The following is a 17767-nucleotide window of genomic DNA, read 5'->3' as shown; positions in this document are numbered from 1 at the left end:
GTGTAGAAATTAATTGTTACCAATATTCTGGTGACATCAGGACCACCAGGTCCGTCTACTGATAAATGTAATCACTTTTGAGTTTGCAATTGAGAACTCTGGCCTGGATAAAAAAATTAGCCTTATCTCAGTGCCATGAAGGCAGAAGCGATGCCAAATGAGTACACTAAAACAGGTATGTACTAATAGGAGCACGAGTGGACTGATGGGACTGTTAAGAAGTCACTGATCTTGTCATAGCTCTCATCTATACGTCAAGTCTGTGTTTCAAAGAAGGCCTCCTCAGCCATAGCTCTCCTTTGCTGGCATGTTGTTCACACATAGCCTTTGGTTTTGGCTTGGGGCTTTCTGCAGACTGGTTGTTCAGAAACCAATTTTGGAGGTCAAATCTTGAAAAAGGATTAGCAAGGTATGTTTATTGATAGCACTCAGGAAGAGTTTTACCTAGGTACAAGTCCTCGCATAATATTCATTTTGTGTATCGCTTTGTAAGATCTTTGTTACTGTTTCACTGAAACCAAACCAATTTTACAAGTTCACTTGCAGTTATTCCAGATGATAGTGGGAGTGTATTTTAAACAGAGGGATTTAAACCACAGTGCTCCCATTGTTCATATTTAGCTGCCTTACTTAAACAGTTCTGTGCATTTCAGCCTGAAAGCTTTCTAAATGAAGCAAGGGCAAGATAGGACCAAACTTGACTTCGGCAAAATCAGCTGTTGTTTGGAGACTTTGCTGTGTCTCCCCCACCCCGTAGCCTGGAGAGCCAAGCTGGCTGCTGCCAGCTTCCCTGAGAGTTACAAGAAACAGTGGCTTCAGCTGACAAATGGGTGAAGTCACTTGTGGTTATGGCAAATGCTGTTTCCATCCTTTTCATCTTTTCGTGGCAGTGTTAATAGCACGCCTAGTTTTCCAGAGCTCTACAAGATTTCTGTCTTTCTCTTTCTGACTTCTCTTTCTGTGGCAAAAGTTGCCCATTCTGCGGCAGCAAAAATTCTTTTTCACCGACACAGTTAGCAAGGGTATTTTTGTTTCTCTAAGCTAGATGCCTTGAACTCGCTTTTCACCATGGCATGTCACAGGTCCTAGCACAGCTATTCAAAGATTTTTTCTTCAAATGTAGCAAGCATTCAATCACGACTGTCTGGTCTCCTAGATTGCACTGATTAACTGCAACCCACTTCTTCGGTACACTGCCAGACCTGTTTAGTCACTTTGTAATGGTAATTATACAGTTTATGCACAGCCTGACACATTTTCCATGTCATGCTGGCAGACTTGTATTTTGAGTATGAACTTGACCCTTCCTTACTGATGGTTCTTATCATAGTTCTTATCACAATTAGCCATACTTTAATTTCTTATGAGCAAATAATATATCAAGAATTATTTCCACAAAGCTCTAGGACAAATAATGTAAAATAAATACAGGTCAGATTCTGCCATTACTCCCTACACAAAGTTGCTTCATTGATTTGTGAGAGATTTATTATGGGATAATCTGTTTTATAAAATAATTCCCATCAAAAAATACAGAGTAAAGGTATTAGTCACAGACTCTGAAGCTTTAACAAAGTGTATATTTCTCCCAGGCAAGAAAAAGAGAAAAAAGTAAACAAATAATTCAGTGTATATGGTTCACTCTGTGTGTGTATATATATGATGTACATTTAATTTTCATCTTTTGAGATCACTTTTAAGAAGGAATCAGTCTACCATAGATGATAGGGGCATTTGTGTCTTTATATCTTTGCATTTCTAAGAATAGAATTTTTTACAGCAGTGGAAAGATGTGTAATAAAGCCAACTTCATCCTGTTTAACCAATCATCAAAAGATCCAGGTTTAATACTCTTTATGTAGAATACATTTTGTTTGCTTTTTAATTGTACATTGAATAATGATGATAACTAATAAGGATAAATGAATATGTTTATTCACCAAAAGAAGCAATTAATCTTTCAGCTATCACCTCTTTCTGCAACTGTTATTGGCCAAATCTTCCACTGATCAATGTGAAATGGCATCACTTGGATTTCACTAGGATTTCACTTGTTTTCCTTCAGTGTCCTAACCAAATAATATGTATAAATCAATGGAGAAAATAGAATTCTGAAAATGTTCTTTTAATCTGAGGAACCTATTGATAAAGTTCCTGTCCCTCTTTGTTTGACAAGGCTTTCTCAAAGTCAAGGCATTAAGAGGCTGGAATCATAACAGAAGATGACTGAACGCCTTTTTCATGTTAAGAAGCTGTGATGCATGTTTATTATTTAATTTTGTGAAAAAATCTTTTATTTTTGGTTTGCTATTGAATTATTTCTCATGCACAAAACAGAATCACTTTGTCCTCGTGCTTTGCCTTGTTTAAAATAAATAAATAAATAGATGTTTGTATTTGTCATTCTCCATGGCACATTTTTAGTAAACTGGCTTCTCCAGAGCATTAGCGTGTACCTCTGGATGGTGCTACTGATGAAGAGAACTGCAGCTTAAAAAATACAGATTTTCAGTTGTCCATAAGGGCAATGAAGATAAAAAGCCTGAAGAGACCACAAATTTATAGCATAGAGCGAGGCGTTAGTTTCTAGCTGTTTCTTTATGTGTTGCCTTGTTTGTGGGGCCATAATTACACACTGATTACAGTTAGAAAAAAAGTCTCTGTTGTTCTCCATCCTGAATAGTAATTACTGTGTTACTGTGTTTCACTCCCATCCCTTTCTTTTGCTCTTTCTGAACGTTATCAGATCTATTTTAGGTTTTAACATAGCTTTTGGGAAACATAAATTACAAAATATTGTTTACATTGTTTACGATGATGGTCATCTTGAGAATTATATATCAGCTATTATATTTTACTAACTAATTAACTTAGTGTAACTAAGTGCATGTACCCATGAGACTGGAGAATGATAAAATGAAAGGCTGACCACAGCTTTCCTGAGCTACATGATCTAGGTTGTGTTTGAAATTCTATCCCTTCAGGTGCCTTCTCTTCGATTAAATTACAGAACATCAGAATCGGTCTACTGTAAGGAAGCAATCAGTCTACTGTAACAGAAAATAGTGCAATTTATCTTAAAAAAATAAAATTCTTGTCCTTACCCCTCTGGCGTTCTCATATTACACCAGATTTTGAGACAAAAATTGGAGGGGCTGTAAATCACCCTTACTCAATTGACTTCCACTGGAACTGAGCTGACCTAGACCAGCAGAAGAGGTCAGGGCTGAGAGCTCCGAATGCTCTCAGTCATGAAACAGGTCACTTGCAGATCATTGGGCTGGCTTAAAAATGATCTTACCAAAGTACATTTTGACTTTTCTTTCTGTTTTTTTAAAACTTTGGTATCCACTGAGGTCACAGTGAGTGAGCTCTCTACTGATTAAAATGTTTGAAACACATTTAAAAAGGGACCAAGGTTCTCACCACCACTTTCCATCAGGAAACTTTTTTTTTTTTTTTTTCCCTCCCACTGTCACAGAACTCCAGCCTCATGGGAATGAGTGAAAAAGTCTTAGTTATACAATTCTCGCAATAAGTGATACATTAGTCACAATAAAAAGCATCCAACCTGGCGACACTATATGTATTGTATGCCTGTTTCTGTAATATGTCCTTAAAGATGCAAATATCTTACATGATGAGGTCAAATCTAGTAATATTTTTCATGCAACTCCACCTGGTTTTCTCTTTGCCTTGAACTGTTCTTAGTCACCTAAGGACTGAGAAAGAAATCAACAAAAGGCTCTGTTGTCAGACCTCTTGTTATCCAAACCTGCCTTTTGGGTCTGGAGACAAGATGAGAGGGGGGTAATTCTTCACCTGGGATGCCCCCAGAGCTCCCTCCCAAATGAGCTCAATCTCAGCTCTTGTGGATTTCCATGTGCTCATCTGCATAAGCACATGCACCTGTACATATGCATATGTACAAAGGCCCTTGAGATTGTTCAGTAGCATTGGCTAAGATATTTCTGGTGCAGTGGCATCTGAATATTGGATCACAGGATATTTCAGGTTGGAAGGGACCTCAGGAGGTCTCTAGTCCAACCTCCTGCTCAACACAGGGTCAATTTGAGATTGGGTGACTCAGGGTTTATTCAGTCAGGTTTTGAAAACCTCCAAGGATGGAGAGAGACTGCTTATCTTCTCCAGGCAGCCTGTTCTGCTGCCTGAGCCTCCTCATTGGAAAAAGGCTTTTACCAGTCTAAACCTCTTGTTTCAAGTTATGCCCATGAAGTCCTGTCCTTGTATCATACACCATTGTGAAGAGCCTGGCTCCATCTCTCTGTAGGCATTGAGGTTTGCTGTTTGGGGGACTCGACCCCAAAGCAATTTCTTCTCAAGGCTGAACAAACCCATCTCCCTCAGCCTTTCCTCACAGGGCACATGCTCCAGCCCCCTGAACGTCTTGGTGGCTCTCTGCTGAACTTGCTCCAGTTTATTGACATATTTCTTACAGAGAGGGGCTCAAAACACATTTACACATCTAATGTACTGGTGAAACACTTAAACAATTTTGAGGTTTTTCCCATCAGTCTGTACGCTAAAGGTTATGATACAAATTATAAGAATAAGGAGAAATGAAACAGCCTTGGTAAAATGAGATCAAACTGCGCTTGGTAAATTGGAACATGAACTGCACAAGATTGTGGCATTCTGCAGAGGAGTTCTGATTTCTCCAAAAGTGTATCTATAATTGTAAAATATGTTGTAAGAAAGTAGATGGGAGCATTTCAATTTTGTTCAAGATCAGGTGAAAAATGACTTTTGACCAGCCTTAGGTTGCTATAATAGGCTTATGATAATACAGTGGTTACCACAGGTGGTCTTTTCTTTCAATGCAAGAATCAGAATACCTAAAAAGTCATGTCCTTTTTCATTTGATTTCAGAGCGCATGAGAACAACCAAGCAGGTGCTCACTGTCTCAATGTTACGGTGATGTGGACAAACTACTAAAGATTTGCTTGTCTGGGGTACATATTGCCAGTAGAAATCACAGATAAAAACAGAATTTCAGGCTCAGAATACTGTTATAAGATTGCACAGTGAATTGCAAGTCTGAAGCCTCACTGTGCTCATAACAATTCATGCTAGGGGCTTTGCTGATATAGATATGTAAAATACGACAATGTGAGTACCTCCTATCAGGAGAAAGCCTGTGCTTTAACAGTACTTTGCATATTTATTATGTTATTATTACTAGTGTACTAGCTCCTAAAGGAGAGATCTGATTCCTGAGAAAGTGCTTAATCATTAAGACTTTTAAGGAAAAGATGAGTATCAGATGTCTGTATTTCGTGCTAAACTCAGTGTAAATTTGGTGTACCCAGATGTATTTGTTGGATTCATCCCCTGCAAGGAATTAAACTTGTTTGTACTGTGAATTCTAGATGGCCCTTGGCAGAGGGGAAGGGCCTCAGATCCTCGAGATGGTTCTCTTTTTAGCTGTGTGAAATAACAGAACTTCAGATACTTTGGTAAAGCTTTGAGATTTAAAGGTGTTTATGCAGTTAAGGGTGTTTTTGACTACTTTTTAATATTAGATGCCTGAATTGTACTGTAGGGACCGTTATACTTTTCTGGGTGTTGTTTTTTGCTTAGTCACGAGCATCTTGTTCAGCACTATCTAATTTAGCATGTCTCAGCCAAGATAATTCTCAAATTTGCTGCAAAAGCTCTGACAGCATATCTTCTACCCCCCACCTCCAAAATACCATCTCCAGACAGTTCTCTTCCTCCTCTCCCCTCCACTCTTTGTAGAGAATTGTCCTGATTCACGCAGAGGGAGTGAGCAGAGCAAATCGATTCTCTGTATCTGAAAGGGACAGTGCTGTCAATGAGGGAACTTTTTATCAAGATCACGATTGTCACCGTTTTGGCCTGGTGAGGATGGGTGTATGTGCAGCTGTGAGAGTGCTGCCGATGGAGCGTGTGCAGCAAAACTGCTAAAGGAGCAAACCCCCTTAGTGTCCCTAATTTAGCAATGAAGCTAATCAGTTCTAATTTGTTTGTGATTAAAGAACTAGCTGTCTTCTAGGTTGTGGGAAGAGTAGTGTTTGTGGGTAAACTGTCTTCCTGTTTTAGACTGAAATCCCCTTCCAGAAGCCAATTGTCCCTGTCCTGTTCATGGCATCAAGCAGTCCATTAACTAACTGCTTAGTTCTAATTTATGGTGCTCTTAGTTTTATCAGGTCCTGAAGTAACACCTTTAATTAGAGTAGTGGGGGAATTACAGATTTTCACCTGTTGAAAATCTTGTGTTTCAGCTGTTGTCTACACAGCTTGTAGAACAAAGTGATATTTCACCATCTCCAGAAAATCACATAGGTTTACTTTGGCAGTAATTCATGATAAATTATAGCCTATAGCAATTGAAAGCTCTTGAACTCACGTTTTCCATTCTGACCGTCAAAAATTGCCTTTTGTCTTACAGAAAAGTGAAAAATGGAAACAGAAAAAGTATTTAATTTTCTATGACACCGTAGCATTTTTTCCTACTGGTTACACTAAGTGAAATCAGTTATTTCTTTTCCTGATCATGCCCTACATCTTGCAGTGTGATGGGATCATTAAAATGGGACACAGCAGGAAGAGACAGTGGATAGGGCAAATGGAAAAGTTGATGCAACATTTTCTTCAGCTTTTAATATTGTAAAAAGTTACTATTGAATCTTTTATATGCTTAAATTGGTAGTGGTCCCTTTGCCGTGAAAGGCCTTCTTTCTTTCCCTTCCTTTTTGGTTACAGTTGAAAAAATCCTCCCACTGTTTCTTCCTGAAAAAAGCCACTCTATTTCCACATATGAACGCTGTCATGAGTACTTCTATCTTGTCCAGCTCCAAAAATTTCCTCATGGAAGTTTAATTCTGTGAATACAGACCCAGTAGTAACTCATAGTGAAATTATTTTAAGATTTATTATTACATTTATTTTCATTTTACATTAGTTTGCATTGCATTTGTCTTGAAATCTTTTTGCATCATTGTCTCCTTAGCGGTAACATGCAGCCCTGTGAATTAATCCAAATATGACATATATTAGCAACAGTCAGTCTTTGCAGCAACTGTAAGAAAACATAACAACTGAATTTTCATTCTGCTGGATCTGAGTCTCTGTCCCCATAGCAGCTGACTAAACAGAAGATAGTATATGACACACTGTTTTATACCAGCAATAGGCTTCATCTGAGGACTGCAAAGTTGTCACACAGACCTGCAGCAAAATGTGATGAAAGAGCACTGGGATGATGAAAGAGTAAGCAAAGGAAAATAATACAGGCCACCGAGGATGAGCAGGAGGGGTGGGATGAATGGGCTGGTGGCTGAGGCAATCTCAGGTCTTGGGTTAAGGGAACGACATCTGGGAGTCAGTGGAGTACGTGGGGACAGAGAAGCTAAACAGTGGAGGAGAAACCATTCTCCAATGGAAATGCTGGACACCACAGTGAGTTTATCCAAGGCTTGACAAAAAGAATATTTTGTTCATTGAATTCTGTATAAATTCTAGATTAGCAAAAGACTCATCCTTTTTTTTTTTTAGTTGGGATTTATCTTGCATAGTACTAGTTCTCTAGGAGTTAACTATGTAGTCTAAGCTAGTCACACAAGAAAGTCAGTTCAGGAGGGTACTTTAACCCATTTTCTTAAATGCTTATTTTCAGAGAGGGTGAGTGAATGTTCTCCTTGGAAACAAAAAAAAACTTTCTTTAGGTAAGACAATTAATTGTTAGAACACGAAAGCTGCATGAGATGCATCCTGCCTAAGCAACCAACTGCAAGGAATTACCACAAGCTGATGTAAACTCCCTTTCAGGAGCAACCAGAGTTATTCAATACTTGATTTGAAATCATGACATCAAAACACTTAGTCTGAGTGGGAATTCACAGTACATTCCAAATCTATATTTAAATTCTCTGCATAAACAAGCTATCAAATATTTATTGCAGAAATGGCCCTGATGGGATGTTCCTGCCCCTTAGCTTGCAGACTTCAAGCCAAGGCAGAGCAGACATCCATCACACATGGTCCTCATTTGATGCAGGAGCAGATAATTCAGCCCAGCTCTCTGATATCAGAGAAGGGGCTCCTGTGTAAAGCTCTTTCCATCAGCTCAGCTGAAGAGGCCTTAAATTCCTGCAAAAGGATTAGTAACAAGTATCTATAGGTGATGAAAGGGGCATAACAACATCTCAAACTGGTACTTATCTTTTCTTTGGTAAATAGCTGACTATGAACTCTTTGTGGCCTAAATTAATCGGCTTTTGTGGAGCTTCTCATCAAACTAAAGGAAAATACTTAAACCTCTGGTCAGTACTCGTTAATACAACTAGTTCAGATGTTGCAATATTTTTGGTGAAGTCTTGCTGTAACTTAACTCTTTAGTCTCCAAATAGACTCATACCAAGTAATGGCCACGAATACTTAAGAAAGTGATGTGCTTGGATACATCTATGTCTGTTTATACTTCCGACAAATGCTTTCCAATTTCAAGAAAGGCCTTTCTTAAGTAGGATCTCAATCAAGTTTGTAACTAAAAATAATACTCCTGAGGGCAAAAGTCCCTAGAGTTTCTGGTCTGAAGCTTAAACTTAAAAGCTCTCACGGTCAATAAGCAGAGGAAAGGATTTTTATACATACTGTTGCTATGCACTGGAGGTCCTGTGAGATTAAATGTAACAGACAATGAATAAATTCAGTTTCTTGTACTGAATCTTTTCTCTTGCTCATAGCCATTGCTATAGGCTTTGTAGTTATACACTGAAGTCTGCATTAGAAGTGCTTGCACCCTGTGGGGTTTTAGAGTGATATCAGTTGTTTCCACCTATGTGACTGGACTAGTACACTAGCAATTTCTTCCCATAGTTAGAAATTTCTCATGGGTAATCTGTGCTAGAAAATGTAGGTTCGGTCTACGTACTCACCTCGAGACCTGAAAATATGTCCCTTTTTTTGATTTGTTTTAAACTTGAGAAATTCAGCAAAATATTTGTCTATTCATGCTAACACTCACCTGTTTACTGACACTATTCTGGGAGAGAAAGAAATGTGGGAATTCTTCAAAATTTTGTGTACTTGCTTATCACACATACCTAAAGGAGTGTGCTAGGCTACCGGGGTGCAGGACTGAATTGCTTAGCACGTCTTTGGATCCCAGTTACGGAATGAACAGGATACACAGCTGTGGCAAATTGTCATAGACTTTATAGAAGTTGAATCAGGATGGAGATTGACAAATGCTTCCATGTTATTGCGTTCTTTCATCTGCTATTATTAATGAAAACATTTATATTTATGGGTACAGAAATTCAAGGTAGAGTCAAAAAGGTTGACCTAAATTTGAGAGTTAAAGTTCAAATAACATTTAAAATGTCTTTGATCAAGTAGTCCTTAGATCTCTGTGTTAGCAAACAGCAGGCAAGTGTTCTCCTTTATCTTCATGTTATTTTGTTCAGAAAGCTCAAATAAAACTTTTGACATGGTTTAATTATGACAAACACACCTCTTTTTATAACCTAATTAAAACATTTTTTTCCTGTACCATTTTGATTTGGTCAAAAATCAGTAAAACAACATTCCTTATTCACTAATCAAACTGACAAGTTTTGAGGCTGAAATTCCCTATTTTTCTAGAATTTAGGGATTGGTAATTAATGGTAAAACTCATGGTTTTACATTTGAAACTGAGTTTTGTTTGTTAACTATATACTGATACACATAAAATCTTAAATCTGACAAATATATAAACTGAACTTCTGCATTGGATTTTTATTTTTATAAGTAAAAAAAGAATAGATATAATTAGAGGGTTAAAAAAGGGCAATACCATAGTAAGATAGAATCAAATCATTTGCATTACTTTACTATATACTAGATATATACTATAAAATAGAAATATAGAGGAATGCAAGAGACAGTGGATCACTAACACTTCTAAATTATACATGGTACAAAATTTACAGAAGTATAAGACTCAAGCAAAACTGAGATGTGAATCTCTGGCTTCAGTGTCTTTTCTAAAACAAAAACAGAAGAAGCAAGAGGCGACTTGAGTGATATTTAAATGACTATGTAAATATTTAGGAAACCTGCAAAATACATGGAATGAATTATAAAGAAAGCTTGCAAAATTTGACTGTGGTTTGCTCTCTGGCATAAAACCTGGAGAAAATCTAACAAAACCTATTGTGAGGTCAGATTTATTTATTAATTGCTGTGGATCCTTACTTAGTAATGCAATAGTCTCTCTCCCTTTTATTTAAACTTCTACAGTGTTTTCCTTTTTTTCTTCAGGTATTTCTGGAGTGGGTACGTGCTCTCAGGTTGTCAGATGTATTGTAGCTAGAAAGAGAACCAGTATAGGTGAACAGATCTCTGCCAGAGCACCATTTTTAGAGGGCAAGAATCTTCTGGCAGTAACAGTGGTAATGCTCTGCCTGCAGTTTCAGAGCTGCAGTCTGTTGATAACAAGGACACATGACTTCTTAAAACATTATATCCAGCTTCAAGTTTTTCCACAGTAAATAATATATTCCTACCTGGGCAGTTCTATTGATACTGACTAGGGACGTGCCTGAAAGAATATTGCTTATCCCGCTGTATTTTTGATACATCTTTTCTTTAAAATGCATGGTGTGGTTCTTAGTGTGGTTGGCAGAAACCATATCCAACGATGTCTCCTCATTATTTGAATGCAGTCATTACTGTTTAGTCTAACAAACATACATCACAGCAAATCTCTCAGCAAGATGGTATTTTACACAATACTGCCGCTGTTAGATGCAGTAGACTCAGGTTTTAAATGTTTGAGAGTTCTCATTGCCTATGTTCTCCAACTCCATATACTGTTTCAAGGAGCTATAATTAAGCAATGTGAAGGCATTAACTAGAAAAGAGAAAGTTTTTCACTCTGATAACAACATTCAAACTGTTGTTAGGCTCGCTCTTAAAGCACAGAAATGAGGGGAAAAAAGAATCTTCTATTAGCAATGCAACTTCAGTTCGTTTTTCTACGAGAAAACACTCTAGTAAATGTCACATACAGTAGTAGGAACAAAAAAACCCAATAGGACTAGAATAATGGTTTAATTCTACTTTGATATGTGCTATTGTGCATTTGGTAGAAGTGTTTTGCTGAAACAAATTTCTGATTGACTGTGAAGGTCAGGAAAAATGTTATGGTATTTCCAGTGAAAAATGTTTGTGGGCAGGGATAGAATTTTTAAGGTACTTCATCTAAAGAACCAGGCAAACAAAAAAGCTAGTTTCTCATTTATGGTGATGTTAAAGTGAAAATTACTGAAACATATTCACTTACTTTAAATGTTCTTTTTGCTCTTTTCTGTTTGAAAAGTGTTTTAAAATTGTGAGGTTTCAGCCCAGTTCTGGGTAGGAAGTATTTTAAAGTCTCCACATTGTTCTAGGGATTGAAAAACTGTTTCTTTCTCAGACTTCTGCTAATTGGTCTTGCTGTATTGTTTTTCCTTTTTTTTTTTTTTTTGTGAGTTGGTGTAAAGAGGCATAACCCCAGAAAAATTACATCAAGTGCCAGTTCATTAAACCACAACACCACATCTGTCAGTTGTTGGAGAAGAGTAGACAGTCAAACTGCTTCATTTCACTATCATTGCTTCTACGTTCTCAATTTTCTTTTTGGAATGGCTGAGAAAATTGATATAATCCTTAACTTCCTCTCTGAATTGCTTCCTAAACTGACACCATACAATTACAGAGGAGCTGCAGGTTTTGCGATGCTCTCTGCGAACTACCTCATGCACAAAACAAGCATCACAGTTGCTATGCAGCTATTAGAAAACTCAACTCCCCCACTATAAAAGTGTATCATCCCCTTAGGTTTGAGTAACGGAAGATGATGATCTCTACTGCATTATTTTTTCAGAGAGAGCACACTATAATGTGTGAGGAAAACAGCTGAATAATCGGGAAGACTTCTCTGGGAGCAACATATGCTCCTGGTGTTTCCTGCTGAGAGTGCTGAAATGGCTTACAGTCACAGATGCCAACTTTCTGAGGAAAAAACTGTTGCTGCAAAGATGGGAAGTTCTAACCAGTTCTGACAAATAGAGGGCTATCATGCCTGAGCTGAAGAGTAATTGGAGCCTGCTTACAAATTATTGTGATTTAGTTATGATTGTGATTGACATGCACAGAAAGATCAATCTCAACACAATAATACTTATCTTTGATTTCTTTTGCTTTCAAGTGCAGCTTAAGTAAAACTGTTTTGTGAGCCAAGTAATGGGGATAAATAATTTAGCAGTGAGTAAAAAATGTGCATAGTAACTAGGAACTAAAAGATGTTACTAGATATCCAAGATCCAGACTTGTCAAAACAGAAGTTTGGAAAAAACCCCCAAGAGTTGCACAGATGCACCAACTGTCTTTAAGCAGTAATAATGCACAAGCATATATAACAAAGGCAGGTAAACGGAAGCAAATAGAATAAAAGCTGTTCATGAGTAATCGTTTTGCCTGTTATCATTTTCATAATAATTTTTGTTGTCATTTTTCTCCCCACCTCTGTATTACTTGTCCTCTCACCTTTACCCCAGAAAGATTTCTCTTCTTATTTACAGCACAGTCCATAAAAGAGCTGATTTGTCACTCAGCACATGCGAGAGAGCGACAGAGAGACAGAAGCGTGGATGGGAACGTGGAAAGGAGAGAGGAATACAAGCTCTTGGAAAGGGATCTTTCCTTGCCAGTGACAAATCCACAGTTAGGAGATTCCTGGCCCTCCTGTAGCAGGACATCTGTCACTGCTAAGCCAACTGCTCACATTGCTATTCCCCAACTGAAGGGCAAGACGTGTGTCCTGGTTTCAGCTGGGATAGAGTTAATTTTCTTTTTGGTAGCCGGTATGGTGCTGTGTTTTGGGTTTAGGATGAGAACAATGTCGATAACACACTGATGTTTTGGTTCTTGCTAAGTAGTGCTAAGCTGTTGCTAAATAGTTGCTGAGCAGTGCTTACACTGGTCAAGGACTTTGCAGCTTCCCCTGCTCTGCCGGGTGCACAAGAAGCTGGGAGGGAGCACAGCTGCGGGGGTGCTGACCCAGACTGGCCCAAGGGCTATTCCATACCATATGACGTCATGCTCAGTATAGAAGCTGGCGGAAGAAGGAAGGGACGGACACATTGGGCGTGATGGCGTTTGTCTTCCCAAGTAACCGTTACGCGTGATGGAGCCCTGCTTTCCTGGAGATGGCCAAACGCCTGCCTGCTGATGGGAAGGAGTGAATGAACTCCTTGTTTTGCTTGGTTTGCATGCGCAGCTTTTGCTTTACCTATTTAACTGTTCTATTTTACTTTACTTCAATTATTAAACTGTTCTTATCTCAGCCCACGAGTTTTCTCCCTTTTGCCCTTCCGATTCTCTCCCCCATCCCACCAGGGGGGAGTGAGCGAGCGGCTGCATGGTGCTTAGTTGCTGGCTGGGGTTAAACCGTGACAACATGCAAGTCTTGTTTTTTTTTTTTCTAAGCTGTTTTTTTTTTTTCCCCAGTAAATACTGATTTTGACCAAAATCACCAACGGTAAGAGTAAGACACACAAATCAAGCAATGGCAGGCATAGAAATTAGTGGCTTAAAATAGTATATATGGAAATCTATAGTCAGCAGTTGAGTTTTTCAAGCAAACATAGAATATTAGTCCATTGCTAGATATATCAATAATTGCACAGGAAAATCACAAGTATTATATTAATATTTTTTAGGTTAGTGAAATAAAAGATGTAACCCTACCAGGTGATGATGAAAAAGTAAGTTCCATTTTAACTAAGTGAAAGACTATGACACATTGCAACAACTAAAGGTGAGAGTTTTTAAAAACAACATTTCTATAATTTCCACCTGAGGGTTTTCAGAGAGGAAAAATGGAAGTTTTCTGAGTTTTTGATAAGATTTTGAAAATTAGTACCACAAAACAATGAAAGAAGGCTTACGCTGAGCCCATATTTGAACTGAAGATGAAAAGTGAGCTGGCCAGTTGTGTTCCAATCAGTACTAGACAAAACAAAGAAAAAATGCTAGTAAAGGAGACTGATAAGAAAAAAAAAAGCCATTGACTAGAGATTAGGAAATCAACACAACATCTTGAAGCATCCTATTTCCTACATGGAGTTCTAGTTATGTGTTCCTACTTTCTTGTCTCTGACTGCATGATTTTTCTAAGCTTGGAACCTGAGCTTATGATGATTATTCTGTCAAAATTAGCATCCTATTCCCATGTACACTGCGTCCCCATACCAGATATCTCTGTTCCTCTAAACTATGAAGCCCCATTCCTATCTCCCAGAGCTGTCCAGTGCCCAAAACCTTTCTCAAACCCTGCACCCTCATGACATTGTTCCAATCTGAAGCTCTAACCTTGTGGTCCTTGGTTTCAACCTTTGGCCTTCAAGTAGCATAAATTAAGATTTTAACTAGATATATGGGATGGATTCTTGAAACTATAGAAGTAATCATGAGAGATAATGTAGGCTGCACTTTTACATAAATTGCTTTCAATCATGCTAAATGGAAACAGAAAGATTTGTAAGACAGCAGGAATGGGATTGCTCAGAAACGTTAGGTGAACCACCAATTTACAGAAACAGGGCAGTTAAATAAGTAAATATTTTTCCCTATATCACAAGATAGTTCTTTGTATCCCACAGGTGAAATCATCACCCATGTATGAATTCATTATCTTAGCTATATTACATTGATCTTTATTTACTTGCTGTATGCTGTTATTAAGTTTTTAATTAAGATACATTTTAATTTATTGTTGTATCTTGATTATATTCCCTGAAATCTCTTGATTTCCAGTTCATACCTAGGGAATTGACAATGTCACCTGCTTCGCCTTCCTCACCAGAGCAGTAGCCCCAGCCACATCCCCTTACCCACCTAATCCATGTCTTACCTTACTACTGTTATGCTCCTTATCTTTCCTTCTCATAGGTGAGTTCCACCATCCTGAGCAGGATGCACAATTTTTCCTGCAGCACAGGAACTATGGGAACAAAGGGGGAAATGATTAGAAGGTATGGAGGCAATACCTCCTGCAACAGTCCAGCTTGTCACTCGTGCTCAGGAAGTGCAAGAGTAGCTGTAGCAACTCTTTCACATGTACAGGCTCTTATAGGATCATTCCTGTGCTCACTCTAGGGCTCCCAAAAGAGGTTTCAAATGGAAGGAGCAAGGAACAGCTGACACTTTTCCTGGACTAGTGTTGCACCTCTCCTAGCTCTTCTCTAGCCCAAGATGATAACATTCGTACATGTGTCTATGTATTTTCTCCATTGGTTGGGGAAAGTCTCGACGTTTTGCCAAAATTCCCCGCAAGCTTGCACTTCTCAACAGCTGGATTGGAAGACCTGCTGGAAACCACCATGGCACATTTCCCTGGGTCTCCTTTGTTTGGAGATCAGAATAGGGAGGGACAGTGTGAGCCCAGTTCTTGTCTCAGTTCTTGACACACTGTCAGACCATGGTGGTATCAAGGGCCCAGGTTCAAGAGTTGGGAACATCTTCTCAGTCTTTTTGATAAAGACACAGCCTCACAGCCTAAGCAATTTTTCCAGAGGAAAAGCTGTAGGGTGAGAAGTTGGAGTGATCATTAAGTAAGCATTAAAACATTTCTATTATGAGATACAAATTGTTATATTCTTTCAAGTCACCAGTGTGTGTAGAAACATGCCTTGTAGAGCTTGGAGTCAAGCTATAAACAAAACTATTATTACTTGATATACTAGTCTGAAGAAAAATTATAATCATGTCTTCCAAACATGTAATGTTATCTCTGTAGTAGCTGACTATATTTATGGCTTAGGCAATGTGCATCATTTTACTGCTATACATTAAATTTTTTTTAGGGCACTGTAATGTAATTTAAGTTGATGAGTTCTTGTCATCTTTATAAAGTATTGTTTTAGATTTTTGAGAATTCTAGAAAAAGAAGATGAAGAGAAACCTCAAAAAGAAAGAGGACATAATCCAATTTATTGTTTTTTTCCTGTCTATTGCCTTCTGGGTTTGACAGGTTTAAAACTGATAATTCTGTGGTATCCATCACCCATTTGTATGTAAGGAAACACATTCAGTCCTAACAAATTCTTTTTTTTTTTCTCTGTAATTTATGTGATAAAGTAGTTTATGATCACATATGTGTGAAGAGTAAAGGTAAAAGATGCTGTGGAAGAAATTCATGCAAATCCTATGTGTGTTTAAACTACAGTATAACATAGGGGAGTGTAATGCTGATTTTTTTTCCCTTTAAAAATCTGTACCACCTAGTACAATGCACTTACATAAGTGTGTGCAACTTTTAGTGTTTTATGACTTAGCATTTACTATAGAAAGTTATTGCCTTCTGTCTTTCACCAACCCCCCACCCTTCAACATACACATCCATCCATCTGATATGTGAGGGGAATTACATTTGGCTTAGCAATTAAAATGGATATGTGTCCTTCAAACTCCTCCTGTCCTGACTATCCTGTTTAGAGGATGAGGAAGCTCTTGGGAGCACACAGAGGTTATTGACTGCTGCGTGCCTTCTGTAAACCATGTCCTTCACTTGTTGTCCGGCAGTCCTTAACAAGGCAGGAACAATTAAGGTAGGGATCCTGAGCTCTACCGATCACTTACTGTTTGAAGCTAGTTCCCAAGTGAAACAAGCTAATAAAGTTGCAATCTAATGAAGCCACATCTCTTCCATCCTTCATATCTTCTTTTATGGCTGGGAAATGCATTGCAACTAATTGTGTAATTTTCAGCATGTGCAAGGAAAAGTTTTTCTGTTTGTTTATTTGCAGTGGAGTCGCACTATTTACTAATTATTTGCTAATCATTAGATAGCATGTCTTGAAAAACGACTACGAAGTTACTTGTAACAAATCACAAAAATGAGTTATATGCTTTCCTCTCTAAATGGTTAGTACCTTTTCAAGAGGTAATAGTTTTATCTTTTTTTAACTAATCCCTGAGAAGAAATAAAAGCGCATCATGATTTTTCAAGGCTATCTATCGCTCCCAGTGCTCAGGGATGTTTAAAGCACAAAACACTACTGATTGTCAGATTACAAATTTGTTCCTATGTTATCATTGTAATGTGAGGCGGTGCCACTGAAGTGCAGCAGGCAAACAGAAGAACGGCTTCTGAGTTGACTCCCTGGCTTTTTTTTGTGTCATATGGGCTTGCATAATTGTCTAAAGAAAGATCTCGCGTATAGTATATTTTCAGGCATAAACAAAGCACTTTTAAAAGCATGGATAGAACAAAATTGATATCTTGAACTGATAAAAGCCTGTGTTTAGAGACAAAAAAGGAATGTAAAAAATAAGATGTAGAGTGTTAAAATAAAAAAACCCTGGTGCATAAACTTTTGGTTCATTTCTAAATAGTCTTAAATAATGTGAATGGATTATTTTTAAACTGAATGAGTTGTTAATCTGGCAGGTAACCTAGGTATTTAACATTGTGTTCGCTGAGTCAATGGGACCTTGACTGTAGATTTCAGCAGGGCAGATTTCACGTCGAGATCTGCAGAGCCCCCTTTTCCCTTGTAAATGAAGATTTTGAGCATTTGAAATCAGTGGCTGAATTCCTATATAGGACATAGCATTTCATGTTGGTTGTTTACTTAAAATATCATTTTCCTGAACTTTGTTTTTTAACTTTTCCACTTAGTACTATCACCTATGAATGTAAAAGATTCTTTGGATTTGGACATAGATGATTAAAGTGGGCAATTCCACAGA

The 17767-nt window shown here is 38.0% G+C and overlaps 1 protein-coding gene across 1 annotated transcript in view; it reads left to right on the top strand.

Annotated features, from left to right (window-relative positions):
- Positions 1-17767, top strand: part of GRM8 (glutamate metabotropic receptor 8) — a gene marked incomplete at both ends in the record, with an annotated part of 334734 nt that overhangs the window by 189455 nt on the left and 127512 nt on the right. The gene's annotated exons all lie outside the window — the stretch shown is intronic.

The sequence above is a fragment of the Platalea leucorodia genome, assembly GCF_965183815.1.
Source record: "Platalea leucorodia genome assembly, chromosome: 4".
NCBI classification, from domain to species: Eukaryota; Metazoa; Chordata; class Aves; order Pelecaniformes; family Threskiornithidae; genus Platalea; species Platalea leucorodia.
The sequence above is the reverse complement of the archived record's forward strand: the minus strand, read 5'-3'. Positions and strand labels throughout refer to the sequence as shown.